Below are 11,112 nucleotides of genomic sequence, written 5' to 3'. Positions count from 1 at the left end.
CATAGAGGTGATATATCCTATACCCACTGGATATTTTTCAACAGGAGGTAGGCTTGGTCGATTAATGCCCAAGTTTCTCAGTGTAACAGATAAGGCCCCATGAGCTGGTGGATTTATCTTTCTAGGCGCAAGACCATGACTCTCACCTTATACTCTCATGTAGTCTACACTCCAGCCATGCTTGACTGCTTGTCAGTGAGTTTAAGTGACTCCCAAGGTTAGAAGGTTGCAAGGATATTCAGAGAGGTTAAGTGACATTTCCAAGGATACTCCCTGACTCCTAAGCCTGCACTGTTTCCACCCATCCATTCTGCTGCAGCTCTCGAGAGCTGTCCTTGTACCAAGCGTGTGTATTCACATCGTCTCTGCCACTTGACTGAGCTTTTGAGGACATCTTGTCTCATTCATCTCCGAATTATCTGCACCTGGTACTAAGTAGGGGTAACAACATGAGAATTATTGCATGCTTGATGAAACTGGCTAGTCATGTACACATAGTCATACATGCACTTGTTTCTATATTAATAAGACACCGACTTCTAGTGGGTTAATCAAACAAACTAAATACTCTTCCTGCTAAGCACTCACGTAATGCCTTAGCCGTTAATGAGAAATACTCACGGCGGAATTCTAAAGGAAACGCAAGTCAGATGAGGATGTCTGCTGCTGAGGGGGTTTTAGCCCCCACACAGAGAGCGTGGACTCTCACCTCTCTATTTGTAAAATCATTATGGAAAGATGACAGGTAACGTGTTAGAGTCAAAATTGCAGCAAAATAGGAAGAGTTCTACTGCCTTGTTTCTTGCTTTTGATCTCACATGTTAACAAAAGATCATAACACTGTGTGTGTGTGCAGTCAACACAGTTTTGTGACGTGTATTTCATATTATTAGATTTTTACTACAACCCAATGAGAAAGATGAGAGAGTTTATTTCTCCCAAACTACTGATGAAGAGCCCGAGGTTCAGGGAGGTTAAACAAGGAGTAGTGGAGGTGGTTAGCGCAGAAGAAAAAAAAAAAAGAGGTGAAAGCTCTGTATAGATATCAAAGTGACACTGACAAAAGACCACCAGAATAAATTAGCACTCCCATCCTGACTGACTCATTCGGCAGGAACAAATTCACGGGGCAGGTAGAAAAGAGAGCAGGAGGGTCATGGTACAATTTATCAAGAAATGACTACCAGAACCTCTTTTTTAAAAGACAGACACATCAAACCAACAATAGAGCAATACAGGCATACCTCAGAGTTATTGCGAGTTCGGTTCCAGACCACCTCAGTAAATGTCACAATAAAACAAGTCACACAATTTTTTTTAATTCCCTGGTGTATATAAAGTTTATGTTTACACTATATATAGTCTATTACGTGTGCAATAGCATTATGTCTAATAAAAAACAATGTACATACCTTAATTTAAAAACACTTTATTGCCAAATAATGCCAAATCAGGGTTGATGCAAACCTTCAATTTTTAAAAAACTCAGTGTCTGTGAAGCACATAGAGCAAAGTGCAGTCACACAAGGTACGCCCGTAGCTCTTTTACTTTTAAAAGTCCCGTACCTCGTGAGTCATAAGGCCTAGAACGTGTCCCAGGTTTTCTGACTCCAAACTTGTGAAATCCTAAAATGATTTCTAGATTGTACGCTTCCCTTCTGGCCCTGAAAAGAGATGTGTGGTTTAAATATCCCCAAAGGTGTTCCCAAAACCCCAAGGACTTGGGCACACCATGCAAGTTCAAGGATCAAAGGGGACCAGACATGTGTAGTGTTTATTTTCTTCTGTATTTTTTTCCAATCTCTCTTTCTCTTTTTGTCTCGTGCTAGTCAGTAATTCAAACCAAAGAAAAACATAAATGGTACCTCAGTATGAAGTCCTGGGGGACTGAGGTGAGATATGTTCTCTTTCTTCAGCAATACTTGCTGTAAAGCTACTGAAGGTAATATTTAGAGGAAAAATGGATATTTTCCACAATTTCACCTCTTAATCCTTAGAGCATTTCCTAGATATCTATCAGCGGTTCATAGAGACTTTAACACTTTATGAGCAATATGTTCACTTCCCCTTACAATGGCAAGGGAAAAAAAATAAAAATAAACTCTCATTGAAGAAGTCTGCAGTGTCTCCCCAAATGAAATTGGGTGATAAACCAAATAAAATAGGCACCAAAAAATGGAAGTATGTTTTCATTTGTTTTCACTCGCTCTGCTCCAAATCTGTATGCTGGGAAGATTTATTTGATTTATTTAGTTGAGTCTTTCCTGAACAAAAGAAACTGCAGTGCAATTTTCATCAACCCATGTCAAGGATGTTAACTGAAGATGATGATTATTGTTTCCAAGTATTAGTGGGGGAAGCAGGGAGAGAGAGACAATAGTATAATACTGTTTGTACCTGAAGACTAGAAGGGTTTCTGCAAAGCCCACTGGAAGAGGTTATACTGTTTCAATTCTTTGTAACTCTCAGACTTGACATTTATATTTTTAAGAGTTGATTTTATAGGAAATCAAAATAGAGGAATTTGCAACTTTTGGTACCAAATAAAAACCTTAAGCTCAGGAATAATACTTTAAATGTGTATGCTTCCAAGTTTAAGGGGACTTGATAATGGTACTTTGAAAGGATGCTGATTTAATACAGATTTTTTTTCACCACAAACTGAAGTCATTTATATAGTTCTGTGTTGGTTCTTTTTTTTTTTTTAAATGTCTGCACACCGTCTGTGTGATATAATTTTTTAATCAACTCACTTCTTTAACAACATAAATATTTGTTTTAAAAGGGAATTTTATATCCATACCTAAAAATAAGAAAATTACTTTCACTCTCCATAAATACAAGGAAAACTTAGAAATAAAATGAATGGATGCAAAACAACGTTCTTACATTCTAACAAGGCACTTGGGGTCTGCTTAAGGCTCTGAGCCTGAGGCCAGCATTCTGCTGGTTAGAGAGATCACCACTGGCAGGGAACTGAAATGTTCTCTTTTAATGTACTCAGAGGATTAAAAGAGAATTGGAAAGCAAGTAACTCTCCCGCCATGTGATTCCATGGTGTTTATTTTTTCACGTTTGTGTCCCATCAGAGATCACCATGGCGGTGCACCACCTGCACTATGACAAATGCTGGGGTCTCCTAACAAGTTTAGGCTGGACAGTCAAAGGTGGAATTCCTTTCCGAGTCTCACATACTTTAACTGAGGAATGCATTTCTGCATCACCTGCGTCTCTGAACGGCTGTGAGGGCTAAATGGGATAACATTCTATAAAAACACCAGTACCTGCTGGTTGCTCAATTAATTCTAGTTACCACCAACCCTCACCAAATTTTGTCCTTTCATTCTATTCTACAAACATGAAGTCTCCATCTATTCCAAACACCTGTCCTCACTCTTTGCCTATCCTACCTTCTTACAGAAATCTTTAACCTGTGGCATTCACCCCTCATTTTTGCTCCAACACTGTGATGCTTTCTGAGGAAATCACATCCAACATTCTGACAGACTCCGCAAGTATATCTGCCTGCTCTGTTGAAAGCTATATTGGCAAAATAGGTAGACAGATAAATGAAAAAAAAAATACCAATAATAAAATACAGATTAACCACACCTGGGTAGGGGAAAGTGGAAAGATTTTGAGAGCAATAAGATTCTGTTCATAAATGAGACTTTGAAGTCATATCATTTGAGTGTAAGGTCTGGGGGAAAGATAAGTTCCTCTTCTTAAGGCAAAAACAACTTTAAAGTCCCATTAGGTTCTTTTAAAAAGCCTTCTTGAACATCAAATATCTCTTCCAAACACTTCATTGATTTAAGTGTAAATTAATCAGAAATGCATGGATTCCATCTCCTTTAGAATACACGTGGATTGGTACATCCAGATGCAAAATGCCTTTCCTGTTTTCTGTCACTTCACAATTTGAACAGGTGCTTTAGGCGCTCAAGACTGACAGAAAAGTGCTAAGCCTTGCCCTTGATGCTTGTGAAGCATGAGAAGTGGTGATGTTTCTTTGGTCCTCTCTGTGAATACTAGAGGAACATACTTTCTTAGAATTTCTGACAGAGGAGATGTAATTAATAAGCAGTGCGACCTTGGCAATCTTTATTGTAGCATGGCACAGCAGAAAAAGCCAAATGTGTTCAAAGATCTCCGATTGGTTTTCCGGATTCAACTCTGACTAGATGTTTCCGGTCTCCTCATCTGAAAAATGGGGGTTCTGGACAGGATCGATTTATCTTGCAGTTTGCTGTGGGGTAGATATGAGATGATAAATCAACAAAAATTTACGGAGCATCACTTCTGTGCTACTGGCGATTCAAAGATAAAGGAACAGAATACTTCCCTCTGGTCTTCAAGGAAACATCTAGCTCTGGAGGAAGAAAGCACTCTGGGAATCTGTTTTAGGGGTGACATGCATGAGAGTCTAAAGGCTGCAGAGAGACGGTGCACTCTGCCTGAGGGGTCCCTTTCTTCCTGAATGGAAACTCGCTTTGTAAACACTCAGGTATCATATTATGAAGCACTGAGGAGCAGATGGATCCATGTTAATACTCAGTGTCATTAGAATTATTATCACTGCTAGTATTAACTACTACTATTATGCAAATCACCATTTCGGGTCTGAATTGTTTCCTGATGGTCCCTCTTAATTGTGTCAGTTGGATGAATTTTTTTTTTTTCCCAGTTGTTCAGCCTTTTAGTCTATCTTCACTGTTTTATTTCTGCTCTAGGAGATTGAGTTTCCTGGTTTTGTTTCTTTTCACTTTGTTTTGTGGTCCTTTTTCTCCCTCTCTCTTTTCCAGTGAAATCTGTTATTCTCATCGAGCTCCCCACACCAATCTGCTGGGCCATCTGATTTTTCTAACTCCAAATCTGGGTCTATTTCTAGCCAACTGTTAACAATAATCCCATAGTTATCTTTGCAGTCATATTCACTTGTTTATTATCTTAAATAATACAATTCCTGAACATCAACTATGCATTAGGCTTTGGGCTAGGTTGAGGATACACAGATATGGATAATATAGTCTCTGATTTTCAAGGAGTTCAGAATCAATCTAGTGAGGGTGGCAGGCAAATAAGCATAAAATGACAGGCCAGTGTGTTCAGCCTCATACTGCGAATATATGCAAGGAGCAGCAGAGGTATGTAAGTGGGGACTTGAGGGAAGACTTAAGAGTATAAGTGATACCTGTGCTCCATCTGGGAAGATAAGATGGCCACTATCCACGGAGAGGTATCCTAAGAGAGGAAGAATGCCACTTCTCTATGCTCAGGGTCTGTTCAACAAGCAGATGCTGATTGCATCCCCAGAGTACAGAGCCAAGCCTAGTGACATTTCCAAGGAGTGTCTCCGGGGGCGTTGAGCTCCTCTACAATTACCAGCAGCACCATAACAATGCATTTCCAAAAAGACATACAATCTATCTAAAAAAACAATGTTCTTGCTGTGCAAATTCAGGTTCTAGGCAAGACCCTAGAGGAGTCAGACTCTCTTATTCAGCCCCAAGCAAGGCATTTCTGTCCAGATTTCTTCCCCTGAGACCTACTCATTTATAAGGCTGGTTAAGCTCTATTCTCCAAGATCCATGGCTTCAAGATACTTGGATAAATGAAAAATCTCCAGTGGAGTTCATCGGTAGGGAAATGAGTATGGGGCTGACCTACTGTTTGCAGGGTGCTTCTCCTCTGAAGCCCTCAGCTGGCCAAGGACTCACCTATCAAATGTTCTGAACATAAGTACAAAACCTAGTGGCCAGTCGTTTTCCCTGTCTGTAAATTCTAACACGCTCCTGATTGAAAACTGATACCAGTGCCCTTTTCACCGGAGAAGTAGGAGAGCTTATCTTCCATAAGGACCTTGACCCTTACCCTTTCCTTTCTCTCATTTATGCCTTGAGATCCCATTATTTCTTCTTTAGGTCATTAAACGCAAAATATTAATCCGTATTTTTTTACCAGATCATAAGACTGAAGCAGGCCTCCTTCTAACATTAGCTGCCTTTAGTGTCTTAGTAATCAAAGTGGAGTGGGGAGGAAGATACAATAAGAGAAAAAAAAAAAACAATTTCAATTCTCAGGAAGAAATGCAGTTGTGTGTGCAGGGTATAAATTGTTTAGAAGATGATGGTTTGGGGAAAACTGAAGGCTTGTTTGCTTGGAGCTCAGATGTGTGGAAAACAGTGGATGATACCATTTAAAGGGCTGATTGGGGTCTGACTGAATGCCCTATGTAGCCAGGACACAGAATTACACAATTAAGAGGAGCAGCCTAGCTATAGGGATCTCAGAAGAATCTGTGTTCTGGCCGTCTGCTTTTTGTAGATAGGTATCCATGGGCTCACTTGAGAGGAAACTAACATATATACTAAAAACTAGACATTTTTGTCTTTCATTGCATCCTTTAATCCAACAACCCTGTGAGTTAAACATTCCATAAAGCATACAATAGCTTATACACAAAGGCAAATGAGACTCGGAGAGGTTATCAAACTGGTTAACCAGTTAGCTGTCTAATTTACAGAACCAGTACTGTGACTATTGGCCGGATCTCACTCGATGACCCCAGAAACATCTATATATCTTGCTTTTTCTTTCAGGTGTTACACCTCCTGTGCCCCCAAATAATGGAGTTAACATTTTCAAAGGACCAAGAAATGTTTAGTGTGGCTGTTGCACACAGGACAGAGAGACTGTGTGTGCTATGAAATGATAGTAGAAAGGTGAGCAGAGATCTAGTTGGGACGGAGAGAAGAAAATACATTTCCCTTGATGATTTCTTCATCTGAAAAATTGGGAGGTTATTGTAGAGAATAAATGAGATAACATATGCCCATCAATCCCTATAGTGCCTAGCAAGATAATAAACATTCAGTAGTAAGAATTCCAACTACAAGCACTAATGCCATTTATTATTACTTTTTATTCCAGAAAAGTGACTATATGCCTTATGTAATTGGGGAGGGGGGGAGCGGGGGTGGCAGGGAACAACCTGATGAAAAATAAGGAGTTCTCTGCTCAGGCACAATGAGATCATTTGGAGGAAGAAAGCCAGAATATCCTTATGCAAAAAGGAAGAGTGAGAAAAAATTCAGCAGGCTCCCTGCATTTGTCTTTCTCTGCTTTCGGAGAATGCAGAAGTCAGGCCTTACATTATCTCCATCTGAAATGAGTTGTTTCTGTTTGGGTTTTCTACTGGAAGATACCAGAGAAAGTTTTAGGGTACATCAGAACATATGAGAGCACGATTTTTTTTTTTTCTTATGCTATTATCTTCCTCTGCTTCCAAAATAATTCTCACTCCAAAAATCCACAGCACACAAGATCTGCTTTGAAGGAGCCTCTGGGGCTACATTAATGAGACAAACTCCAGGGTACTGAAATAATTCAACCAAGACAAGACATATTATTAGACCGAGCAGATACTAGATGAAGAGAGTAAATGTAATCTCACCAGAAAATGTAAGTAGACCTTTTCTATACTGCATTAATTTGGGTCTAAACTATGTTTTTTGTTGTTGTGTTTGTTTGTTTTTTCCCCAGTCTTCTGACTTCATATCTGGAAGACTAATCAGGTTATTAGCTTAATGATTTTTCCCGGGGCCATATTTTCAGGGACAAGTGACAACCTGATATATATCCTTTAAAGACCAAGGACCTGGGATCTGGTCTTGGCTTTTTCCAAGAGCTTGGTTATGTAACTTTAGGCTCAGGAGTCAAAAGCATTCCCCATTTTTTTTTCCTAGAAAATGAAGAGGTTGAACTAGAAAAATCTCTAAGGGCCCTTTTGGCTCTAAAAGCTTGTAACTCTCTAAAATTGAGGAAATATTGTATCTTCTTCTCACCTCACAAGATTATTGCAAGGATCAGATAGGAGAGCTGATATGCTTGGAAATATACGAAGGGCTATGCAGATCTAAATAGTAATAGCAGAAGTGCGCCTTAGCCTCGGACTCCTGAGCTGAGGAGCTCAGCGGGACCTTGGATACCATTTGGCTTCATTATTCTCAAATGGTCTCCAAATTGATGTTTGTTATGCTGAATCAGAATCACCGTGTTTGCTTTTTGAAAATATACGTTCTCCTTGGAGACTTTGATTTAGTTGGTTAACCATGGAATCTGGGATCTATAGTTTCAAAACCACATGCAGTTAAGGATTCTGATTCTTCTCAGGAACACATAATATTTAGTCCATCTTGTATTGCAGTGTATGAGTCCCTTCTGTAGTGAGGTCATACATTGTTTTGAAAGTAGGTTATAATAGTTACTTACCAGTATTTCAATATTGAAAGGTAGTACTAGATTATATTTAATGTTAGAAATCCTCGGTTTGAATTGCACTCTTCGACTTAATAACTGCATAACCTTGAGAAAATCACTTAACTTCTCTGAGCCTCAGTTTTCTCACACTTTAAACGATATCAACAATATCCTGTCCATTTACAGTGCCTTAATAATTAAAGAGAGACTGTATGTAAAAGAGCTAATGGAGCGTGTTATAATGTTAGCTCACCTCCTTCTTTACCTACCCTGTAAAATATCATAGCTATAAGGGCAGTGGTAAAATACGGTGCTGCATAATAATCATATTATTAGTAAATAAAATCTCGAGTTGCACAACATGTGTTTAGACATCCTACCATCTGAACAGATGCCAATGCACAAGTTTGTTTACAGGTGTCTGCTTCTTTCTCAGAGACTAAGTGTTGAGTGCATGGTGTTTGGGTGAGTAAAACTACCTTCTGTTATTGTTAGCTTGTTTTAAAATTTAGGGAGATATGCCCAAATGTATGTCTTGTAGGAATTTTGCCTTAGTATTTATCTGTACTTATTCACACACAGTGTTTGCAAAAGCAAGTACATTTTTCTTCTCCAAATATTCTCCCCCGTTTCCTACCATTCTAAGTCTCTTGAGCAAAGCCACTATTTACAATAGAGTTGTTTTCACGACACATTTATGAAAATACAGATCCCAATCACAGTTTCCCTCTGGACTACCAAAGAGAATTTGAAACCCTGTTAGTGGATGCAAGGTGAAAGGTGGGTTCAACTGTATATCAAAAATTGTATCTGCGGAACTGAAATTGTTTTATAAACCTCAATTAGGCCTCATACCACCCCCCTGAGGCAAGAAAGAAGTATTATGCACTTGTATGGAGACACAAACTGAAAACCCATGGAGACGTTAATCAATTTGCAATCAAATGTCTTATAGCTGGGCTGCAGTGAGTTAGGAACAAAATGAATTTCTTCCTAGGGAGCAGCTTACCTTCTTTTATTTGCCTGATTATTAGAGTGTATGAAACTTCTGGAAAATTATGAATGTTCAAAAAAAACCCCTGAGAAAAGATTAGCATTTGTTTCCCAGTTTAGTAAATGAGTGATTTGTTTTTCATGCAAAAGCAAAGCACCTCTTTTGTTTTGCCATACACTTCGGTGGAAATGACCCCTTTGAGGAAGGAGGAAAAGAAAAGCAAAGGAATTCAGGAGTTAGGACAGCGATTGGTAGAACATTTCTTATCCTTTCTTCTCTCCATCTCCCTCTACACAGCAACCTATGCAGCTATTGCACGCTAGAGGGCGCTTGAGGTGGAAGAAAAAAGCCTCGACATCCCTTCAGCTAGGACAGTTGCCCGTGGAGGCGGGAGACGGCCACCTAAAAGCAGCGCTCTCTTTATCCGCAAGGCAGCATAAGTTCGGTAAACGAACAAACAAAAAATCTTTAGACAGTATTATGCAGCTTTGACAAATAAAGAAATTCTGTGCATATTCTCAGTAATGTAATTTCCTTTCAACTTCTTGGAACATTTGTCCAATGCATGTCTCTAGTAACCAAGTTGATGACAACTAATCAGAACTATAAACCCCGTTTTAGGCATAATAAGAGATGCTGGTGTGCCTCCCCCCCCCATATATTTGTATTCATGTGTAATGATGCATTAGTATAAGTGTGCAAATTTCAATGATCGTAATCTTCTAAGTCTGATTTAAGATCAGTTAAATTTAATTAATATGTTTTAATGTTGATGCAATCTAATATACCAAATTAGTAGTATTTGCGGGGGGGGGGGGGCCGGGTTTGGGAGAAAAAGCTCCCTTCCGTTGCTCTTTCTTCTTTTTAAAGCACAATGTGAACTATTTTTATTTTTTTCCTCTTCATGGCTCCCACGTTAAACAAGAGGGGTCTGGAATCTTAACCTAGCTGCTGTTCTCTTTCAGGAAAACCAAAAACCAAAACCTACAACCAAACAACAAATGAAAATGTGTGTAGTCCACCACACCTGGGCTGGCTTATTTGATAGCTTTGTACCAGTCCCCTTAAATCTATCTGCTGCCCCGCCCCCACCCACCCCCATTCAGTTTCTGTTTAGAAGCTGAATTGGAGCTTATCTCTTTTCTAGCACCTGGGAAGATGAGAGATAATGCCGTTTTGAAAAAACTTCTCCAAAATGCTCTCAGCACAGATGTGGTTTTCAGAAAGTGTTTACACCTCCATTTACTGAAAATATAATGGCAAGCTCAAGATTAGTAATTACAGTCAATATTAAGAGATCCAGGTCTAATTTCAGGGACAGCTGAAAGCAGCTGCCAGGAAATGTAGAGCATCACAACTCTAAACAGAGTCCAGTGATGATTGTACCCCAAGAACCATAACCATTTCTAAAGAAGTCAGTTTAATTTCTCAAATCCTGTAATAAATGCTGGTGAAGTAATAAGCACATGATAAATTTAGTGTGCATACACTTTTCTTTGTCTTTATTTTACTTTATTTATTTTGTTTAGGATAGTATTCAGTCTTAGAATATTCCAGGACAAAAACAATAGGTAGTCATATAATACCATACTTTACTTTTATTCTTCTCATCTTTTTATAGATCACCTGAGAAAAGAATAGCCTAAGGCAGTGGTTCTCAAACTTTAGCAAGTCACAGAATGTCCCAGAGTATTTGTTAAAAGGCAGATTTCTGAGCCCCACCCAGATGCAGGGCAGGAAACTTTGCGTTTCTAACAAGTTCCCTGAAGATCGGGAGGTAGTACTTGGTCCAGAGATCACAGTTTGAGAACCACTATAATTGCTCACATTCTCTTCACTTGAGCACCATCACGTCT

General features: G+C 39.1%; 1 protein-coding gene across 1 annotated transcript in view; it reads left to right on the top strand.

Annotated features, from left to right (window-relative positions):
* Nucleotides 1-7,301: 7,301 nt before the first annotated feature.
* The window catches only part of CDH8 (cadherin 8), a 386,150-nt gene continuing 382,339 nt past the window's right edge, over nt 7,302-11,112 (top strand). Inside the window, exon 1 of the mRNA XM_067717873.1 lies at nt 7,302-7,464. The gene's annotated coding sequence lies outside the window, so the exon portion shown is untranslated. The remainder of the gene's footprint in view (nt 7,465-11,112) is intronic.

The sequence above is a fragment of the Pseudorca crassidens genome, chromosome 20, assembly GCF_039906515.1.
Source record: "Pseudorca crassidens isolate mPseCra1 chromosome 20, mPseCra1.hap1, whole genome shotgun sequence".
In the NCBI taxonomy this organism is placed as follows: Eukaryota; Metazoa; Chordata; class Mammalia; order Artiodactyla; family Delphinidae; genus Pseudorca; species Pseudorca crassidens.
The sequence above is the reverse complement of the archived record's forward strand: the minus strand, read 5'-3'. Positions and strand labels throughout refer to the sequence as shown.